The following is a 9,499-nucleotide window of genomic DNA, read 5'->3' as shown; positions in this document are numbered from 1 at the left end:
GAGCTTGGTCCTTACCAACTCGCAGTGCGCGATAGCTACGTCGTAACCGCGCCAGGTGGACAGTGAAAAACTCACGAGTTTGGGACGGGATAGACAATGCATTTCATATATATATAGATACTATATATTATATATATATTTAGAGGTGAATATATATCTTTATATATCACATATATATATAATTTAATATATATATATAGTGCTGGGTCCTCAGAGCATAATTTCCCAAGAATAAAGAGGGAATTTGTAAGTCTTGTAGCTGTCAGTTCGCGTCGCTTCAAACGTTGGACAGTTCGTATCTCAGTGCTTGCTTCTATCATCTTCTTTGTCAAGAAGCAAATCATTTTGCATGATATGGTGGCTTGGAACACTTATGGTGCCTAAACTGTGTCAACCAAAGATCAACGAAGCGTTCGGGGCTGGCGTCCGGAAGGGGCTGCTTTGTTGGCGATTTGTTTTTTTCTTGGAATCCAAGTCCTGTGTACTTTAAACCTTGTACTTTAACCGATTTTTCTCTTTGATGCGATGAATGACCTTGTTTGCCTGCCCACTTCAGAGGCCCTCTAGATATTCAGTCCTCTCCGAATTCGGAAATATTATTCACTGGGTAACATTTTATTTTTTTCTTGGCCCGCCTGTTCAGTTATGCCTTTCTGCTTTGCGAGGGTACGGAGGCGCTGGAAGGCTTAAGGATTCCTGGGTTGCAAATTCTAGGAAGAAATCGTTGATTATGCCGTCTTATATGCCCTGATTTGGGCAGAGGAGCCATGCATGAGGACCGGGCCTTATCTCGGTGAATCATGGTCTCAAAGACGGAATTTGCCCACTTCGTTCTCTACCTCTTCTTTGGTGAACTGTGCAGTGGGGTTGGCCAATGGAAATCGAACGGACTGAATTCCATACATGGTAGACGGGAACGACGTAGTCATGTCTATTAGGTACATTTGTGAAAAGCATATTTGAAGTCGTTGTTGATATCATCAGGCATCCCATTGCTATTCATCGTCATATCACCAATATTATTATCATCCTATTGGTCGTTATCATCATTATATTATTAATGCCACTATTATCAGCGCCTTGATCTTTTTTTACGGGATTCCGTATCTTTTTAAGATTAAAATGAATGACAGAAAGGGTATAAACAACATTTATTATAAGTATATCCAAAAAATCCTTTAGTATCCGTTTTCTGTAAAAGCTATCTTGGAAGAAGTGCATAATTTCAAGTATTAATAATTATTGAGTTACCTTTAATGTTATTTATCATACATAAACACAACACACAGCACCAACGTGGTGGTGTATATGATGAATATACATATATATATATAAATATATATATAGTATATATATTTATACATATATATATATTAAAGTATATATATATATATATATAAATATATTATATATATATATATATACATATTATATATTTACATACTTATATATATATATATATATATAGAATATATTTATATATATATACATGTATATATATACAGTATATATATATATATTTGTATAATATATATAAGATATATATATATATATATATATATTATTATATATATTCTATGTGTGTGTGTGTGTGTGTGTTGTGTGCGTGTTTGTATGTTTGTGTGTGTGTGGTGTGTGCGTGTTTGTATGTTTGTGTGTTTGTGTGTAGTGTGTGTGTGTTTTTGTGTGTGTATGTGTGTGTATTTATATACTTACATATTCATAGGTACATTATGTTAATATAATATTATATGTATAACATATAGATATACATATATATACATATATATACAAATATATTCAAATATATCATATATATTCATATTTATATCATTTTTATCATTATTTTCTTTTATATACATACATATACATTTATATACAGATATACATATTTACATATATTTTACTATATATATTTCATGATACATACACTTATATACATACAAAGTTATTCTTATATATATATTTATATATATATACTAAAAAAATATATATAAAATATATACATTATTTCATATTTTATACAATATATACATAATATTTATATATATCTAATTAAATTTTATATACATATATTACCTATATATATACATATATCTATTTACATATATATATTATATATTATATATATATATATATATATATATATATAACATATATTGTGTGTATATATATATATGTATTATGTAGAATATATATATAAGATATTATAAATATACATATATAATTTAATATATAAATATATAATATATGATTATATCATATTATACGTATGTTTATATGTAATATATATATATAAATATATATATATATATTTAGACATATATATATACTTATATTAGTGTGTATATATATATGCATAGTGTGGATTTATAATAAATGTAAGAATATATATTATATATATATATATATATATATATTTATATATATATATATACCATTATATAATCTTATAGATGTATGATATAGAGTATGTATAAAGTATCATAATATATAAGTTGGACAGATAGACAGATATAAATGTAATGGAAGGATATTAGATGTGTATAGATAGCTTAATAGATAGATAGGATATAGATTGACTGATTGATAAAATAGAGTCGATGTATGAATAAGGATAAGGATTAAAGCCCAGATTTTGGCGGAGCCAGATATGCTACGTCCGGGCTTGTATGCACTTAGGCGAGCCTGTTGTGTTGAATTATGTGTCTATACGATTGTGAGAAAACGGGCTTAGGTCTTTTAGGGAGATCCGCAAGCATATTCGTGGCTAGGGCTGGACGCTTGGAAATTCTTACCCGTGGCCACCAGGGACCAGCACCGAGAACATTGCATTGCAAACGTTTCTAACACATAGGTGCTAGCATCACGAACAATAAAAACATTGTGTGTGTGATTTTAGCTTTCCCGTCTTTTTATTTTCTTTAATTTCATTGTATTTTGTTTAAGTTCTAAAACATGGGAGCCAAGGAAGCGGTACTCACTCCTCTTAAAGAATTCTTAACTGCTTGTTGCCGCCGTCCGGTCAAGACGTTGAGGGAGATGCCGGTAGATGGAACAAGGGACACTCAAGTCGCACGGGCCAAAGCTATGGTACTCTCTCTCCTACATCCTCAAACGGGGCCGCAGTGATGCTTATAAGCAGTGAGGTTTTCTTTCCATAAGCAGAGATCCTTGACGGAAAAAGTACTGACGGCGGGTGGTAAGAGGACCTCCTGCTATAAGTCGATATAGAGAAGAGGCCGTTTGCGAGAAAAAGACCTATTATTCTTATTACCTTGTGTTATAAATATCCAGTGGTTTGTTCAACGGCCTCGTCCTTTCCGGTACGAGAGGACACATTTTAGTAAGATAAGTGTGTGTTTGCTCAGTTGTATGTGCCAGTTATATAAGGTTGTGCTATAATCTCATCATGTAATGTATATATATCATAGTGCCAATTAATTTAAAATATCAGTTTTCTATTATTAGTGTCTTTTATGATTACATGTCTTTAGTAAAAGAGTTGTGATATACAGGCCCAGGCTCTTTTGTGTATGTTACGGGAAGAAAGTAACGTAAATCACTTTCAACGAAATTCACGAGCAATATTTATCCCAGACCCACCGTGCCTTCGGAGAGTGCTTACCGCTCGGCCCACTCCGTTGGTAATCTATAACAAATGTACAAAGATTAATTATGGCAAGCTCCATAAGAAATGAACTTGCAACTTGCATCAATGATAAGGCAATGATCACTACAGCGTGATATTTTTGGTGGAGCTTATGGTGGGATAAATATTGCAAGTGAACTTTACCTGAGTTTCATCCATGTTTTGTTCATATAATCCGCGATTGTGTCAAATTGTTTAGCTTGCGCGCCCCCAGTTTCCTTAACTAGCGTGGTTACCTTGTTTCGTTCTTGAGCGTAGTTTTAGGGAATATGAAATTTAGAATTGTGAGTTAGTATTTAAGCTCATTCGCCTCATCTTCTCGTTTAGGCGAGTTTTCTTATTGATTCGTATTTTACTTTTGCTTCATTTTTTTTTTTTTATTTTTTTTTTATGTTATCGTGTTCTTAATGCCGTTTTGTATTTCTAATTTAGTGATTAATTGAATTCTTTTATATGCGATTCTTTGGAGATCGTGTTTTTCAGTTTTGCAGTTTGTATATTTGTTAATTTTACTCGTTTATCTTTATTTCTTATAGTACGTCTATGGTATAAATATGATTTCTTATACGTTTTAACATGTTTTGTTCGTTCTCGTGGGAGGAGAGTTTGAGGTTTAGAGTTGAGTTAGGGTTTTGGAGTTTTACTGAAAATTCGTAAGGTAATTTTACCGATTGTCTTAATTAAGGGAATTTTAAGTATAATTTTTGTGGATCAGTTTGCCCCGATTTCCGATATTTTTAATTAATACCTTTTGATAAATTTCTTAACCAGCGAGAGTTCTTAACATTTAGGTGATATTAATAGCAAGTTTTTAGTTCTTGTGCGTTTAAACAATCATGGGACCTAATAAAAAGAATAGTGTACGTCTTGCCAGAGAGCAGGGGGTGGCGTTAATATGCCGTAATTTACCTCGTTTGCATTGCCCGCCCCTCTCGGTGCTCATTCAAACTCCGGAAACCTGGCTCCTGATGTGCAAAGTAGCGATCAAGTTTATGTTGCACCCGTGCCAGAACAATTGCAGCATCATGAACAGCCCGCTCTCAATCCTGTTGAAGTAACTGCCGATGCGGCGGGGCCTCGAACGTCATTTTTTTTCTCGGAGGTTTCTTTGTCACAGTGCAGAGTCATTGATGAAGCAAACCATCTGAGCCTTTCAATGTTTTGACGAGCTAATGGTGCGGTTTGTTGCTTATGATGCGGAGCTCAAGGGAGAGATTAACTCTATGAAGGAGCATATTCGTGCTAATAGCGATCGCTTGGACGACGTACAATTCGCTAGTAATCGAACGCCTCGTCGCGCCCCTGAGGTAGCACGTGACACTAGTGTAGCTTCGACGTCTGCGCCTTTCCAACGCCCTTTTGTTTCTCATGCTCCGCATAATGCCGCCCCGATGATGGTAATGCCTCACTCCGGTATCAGTTTATTTAAATCGGAGCTATCTGCGTATAACCCCCTGCAGCGGTCGCAAGAGTTAGAGGCATGATGAAACAAATCGAAAATGTTACTCAGCCCTCCACTGGGAAGCAATGTGTTCAGTCAGATGGCACGCATGATGTGTCCGGGAGCGGTGAGGCGGCACGGCTGAGGTAATAATCATTCTAGTGCTTTTGATGGAATAACGGATGGATGAGTTTCAAAGCAAAGTTAAGGGAAAAGTTTTCGCGGTGTCTGTTCACCTAATGATTATTTCACTTTATTATACCAGCACCGTATGTTACCTGACCACAGTCCTTTTGATTATTACCTTAACCTGCAAGCCGCAGTACCGTATTTACAAGGGGAAAGGGAAGGGGATATTACCCCACTGCAATTGGTGACCCAGATCTTCTCGAGGCAACCCCGCAGTCGCCTCCCCCCCGCCCGCTGCACCCCCCGACATCCTCCCCCACCCGCAGAGGAAAATTTTTACAAGGGTAAACCCCGCCCCGCCCACCCCCCGCAGAGTATTTTTACAAGGTATTCCTCAATGGGATGCGGGAAGCTTTAGCTTAAGTACGAGACGATGCACCCACAGATAAATTAGTGCAGTGTGCTCAACAACTGTGTGTAGGAACATCCGCATGGCCACGGGGCGTCTCACACCCGCAGCCACACCCACAACAGACAGGACACCGTCGCCAGGCGTAGAGGCAACTGCAAGTTTCGGACCACATGTAGCCGCCCTGGCATGATAATCGTCCGGCGAGCGTAGAAGGAAAGGCAATTGCAGTCGACGTCACCGACTCGCCGATCTCCACCCGGGGGGGGGGATCCCGACAATCGTAATCGTGAGGACGAGAGGGACTTTTGCTCGTTTCATCAAACGAGGGTCACAGCCTTGCAGATTGCCGAGCACGAGTACGAGAGGAGAAAGAGGACGTTGTTTCCGCTGCGGTCGGCCCGGCACTTCGTTTCGTCTTGGCCTGACGAGCGCCCTTACCGGCCCTTTCGCGCTCACAGCGCCAGGGAAGGTCTGGAGGCTCGTCTGTAAATCCGCTGGCATTGGCAACCGACACACGAAATACTAAAACCTAGACCACCGCTACCCGACGTCAACCAGCCACATGCCACCCCGCACGTTCACCATACCGGCACGCAAGTAGACAGCGAGAACTAGTGTCGCTGTACAGACGGAGGTAGAAGTGCAACGGATATTGCAGACGTTGACTACGAAGAATGTGGTTAGATCGAGGACGGCCGATCCCATGGTCAAGCTCCATGTGAATGAGGTCCCGATTTTGGCGTTCATTGACACTGGTTCTGCAATCACCATCATCAAAGAGGAACACTTACCGCGCCTTAACATCGCAAAGCAGCACAGACCACCTTGTTACCGTGTGCTGCAAGGAATCTCCGGGACACCGATGGACAAGCCGGTAACTGAAGAGGTTGACTTACCAATACAATTGTCAAGTTCTGTAAGTATAACCCACCGTGCTTCTGTGCTTGATACCCGCTTTCCTGGACACATATTTCCTCTTTGCTTGGAATAATATGGATTTTTTGAGGAGGTTTGCTTTCAGTTTCACCACGAACCTCCACCTCGTTTCAGCTATCTGTCCATATTGGGTTGTTCCACCAACTCGATGTGATGTTTTACAAAGCATAGCAGCCTCGCAATTGCCGACCTGTCGGCAGTCTCCCGAGTCTGCAAAGACTTCGATCAACGTCAGCCCACGGATGTCCACTTCATTGCACTAAGCCATGTAGGTAGAAGTACCGCCCCTTACGCACTCGTCCTCTGATAGTGCAAGCTTCGACCAAGTTGTTTCATCAAGTGCAAGTCTGTGACTCCCGTGCTCGGTCCGTTATTTATAAAGACAACGAGATTGTAGTCGCTCCATCAACCAACAGGCTAATCATCCCCGCCAGTGTAACGAGAATTGAAGATCGCCGAACTGAGCGGGATGTCTTGGCGTTTGTAGTTTTACGTGGTATATGGGTTGGTAAAACATTGGGTGGTAAACACAACGTCTCGTGCCATCAAATTACGACCAGGTCAAGTGATCGCCCGTGGAAGCCCTGTTGCAGGAGTTCGGTGTATGCAGAAACAGAAACTCCCGGCCTTTGGGAGTTTGGTGAGTCACCGTGATGCATCCATCCCTTCACGAGAATCCCCATCACCGTTTCCAGATGTTACCTCTGCCAATATTCCTGATGAACCAGAGTTTCTTGGGGACCTCGAGATGATGAATTTGAATCTGAGTTTGGAACCCTGGATTTTGGATACGAGGACTTTATCAGTTTCCCTGACACCTTATCGACAGCTCACTTCCGGCGATGAAGACATCGGTGTTTGAGAAGAGCAGAAGCTGGAGCGGTCAGTATTGACGAAGTCATGACGATAAATGATGGTATGTTTAGTCCATCTTGCAGAACAGCAGCAAAGAAGGGGAAGCTCCGTGAACTACTTAGCAGGTACACTGAAATATTCACAGAAGATAAGTCAGCCGTTGGAACCATACCAGGGGTAGAACACACCATCGAACTGGCGATGCCAAGCCAATTGTTACCCGGCAGTGGAGGCTTCCACATGCAGCAAAGTTGACCATATATACGTTTTTTAAAAGAAGAATGCAGAAAGATGAGGAAGTGGAGTAATTGAACCATCATCATCCCCTTGGCTTTCTCCAGTCGTTTTAGTAAAAAAGAAAGATGGAACACTACGTCCAAATAAGTTTCTGCTTACGCATAGACTATAGGAACCTCAACAAAGTTACCACGACCCGATTCGATAGTTATCCTCTTCCAAGGATTGGTGAACTCATCGACAATTTCAATGGAACATCTTGGTTTACATCCTTAGACGCAAGATCAGCTTACTGGGCAAGTCCTGTTGCAAAGCCAGACCGTCCGAAGACGGCGTTCTCTGATGGCCACCGTCTGTGGCAATTTGCCAGGCTACCTTTTGGTCTAGTGACTGCCCCACCTACCTTCCAGCGTGCTATCAATTTCCATACTCTCTCCAGTGCTTGGAAAGCATGCTGTGGCATATTTAGACGGACATAGTGGTCCACAGTGCATCATTCGACGAACATCTTGTACCACCTGGAAGAAAAGAGTGAAACCACTTCATCTTTTAAAAGATGCTGGCCTGAAGTTGAACAATCAGAAGTGTCCAGTTTGCAACTTAACACCATGAAATTCCTAGGAGGTTTCCTCGTCACTCCTGATGGAAAAATCCTTCCTGATCCAGAATAAAGTTGCAGCTATAAATCCTATGTTTTTTATTTTATGTCGTATGACTTTCCCCCCCCCCCCGCAACCAGAAAGAAAATTTTTTTTTTTTCGCCGCTTTCTCGGCGCAACCGGATTCTTCCGTCGACATATAGAACAGGTATTCGGCGATTGGCGGAGCCCTCACCGAGGTGAGACAAAGAACATATAAAGTTTCACTGGGAGGAAAAACACCAAAGACGCTTCTTCAACGCCTCAAGGATGCCCTTACATCAGTGCCAGTCCTAGCCAAACCTGATTTCCTCATGTCCCTTTTTGAAGTCACACCGCATGCTAGCCAAGTTGCAATCGGCGCAGTATTGATTCAGCATGTGACAGTGACTCTCCTCGCCAGTGGCTTATTTTCTCTCGTAAGGTTAAAAGAGCCGGAGACTCGTTATTCAATCTATTGATCGCCGAGGCATTGGCTGTGGTCGAGGCTGTGGAGAAATTTTGATCCATATTTAACCTAGCAAAGCATTCACGATCTACACTGACCACCAACCTCTTGTGTATACTTTTCAGTCGTCGAACAAAGTCCTACGAGGATGAGTAGATGGGCGCACAGAGTGATGTTTTATGATTATGAAATAAAATACAAACTGGTGCTTATAATCACGTTCCAGATGTGCTGTCTCGTGCCTTTGTAGAGGAAGCAAGATCCATCAACCTGCAGACGTTGCACCTGTTGAAAGTGTCGCCTGCTAGACCGGAGGAAAAAGTCCAGCCCCCCAAAACCAGAGAGATGACCCGGGTTATGGAGACCTCTTCTTGATTTCCTGGCCCGACGACGCCCGCCCCCGCCCAGCAGCAGCACCTCTTCCCCTGGACGATTTCGAGATGAGGGAGTAATGAACTGCTAGATAACCGAAATACGACGACTACCGGAACCGCCTGGTTTTATCAGTTGGTGGTGCCCCAAAACCTGCAGGATCTGGCTATAAAACACGTGCATGACCGACGTCACCCTGGTGCTATATCAAAGAACGTATTGCAAGCTACAAGAACAATACTTTTTTACCAATATGTTGCAAGCTACTCGATCTTTTTGTCCGCTCTTGCCAAGTTTGCAGCGACGCAAGGTGTGCACAGCAAAGACCGGCGTGGCAAGCTTCAAAATGACACAGACGTCCATCATCCCATCGAGAAGT

The sequence above is a fragment of the Penaeus japonicus genome, unplaced genomic scaffold, assembly GCF_977035675.1.
Source record: "Penaeus japonicus unplaced genomic scaffold, GWHDUDI00000001_assembly GWHDUDI00000022, whole genome shotgun sequence".
Classification (NCBI taxonomy): Eukaryota; Metazoa; Arthropoda; class Malacostraca; order Decapoda; family Penaeidae; genus Penaeus; species Penaeus japonicus.
Note: the sequence above shows the minus strand (reverse complement) of the source record.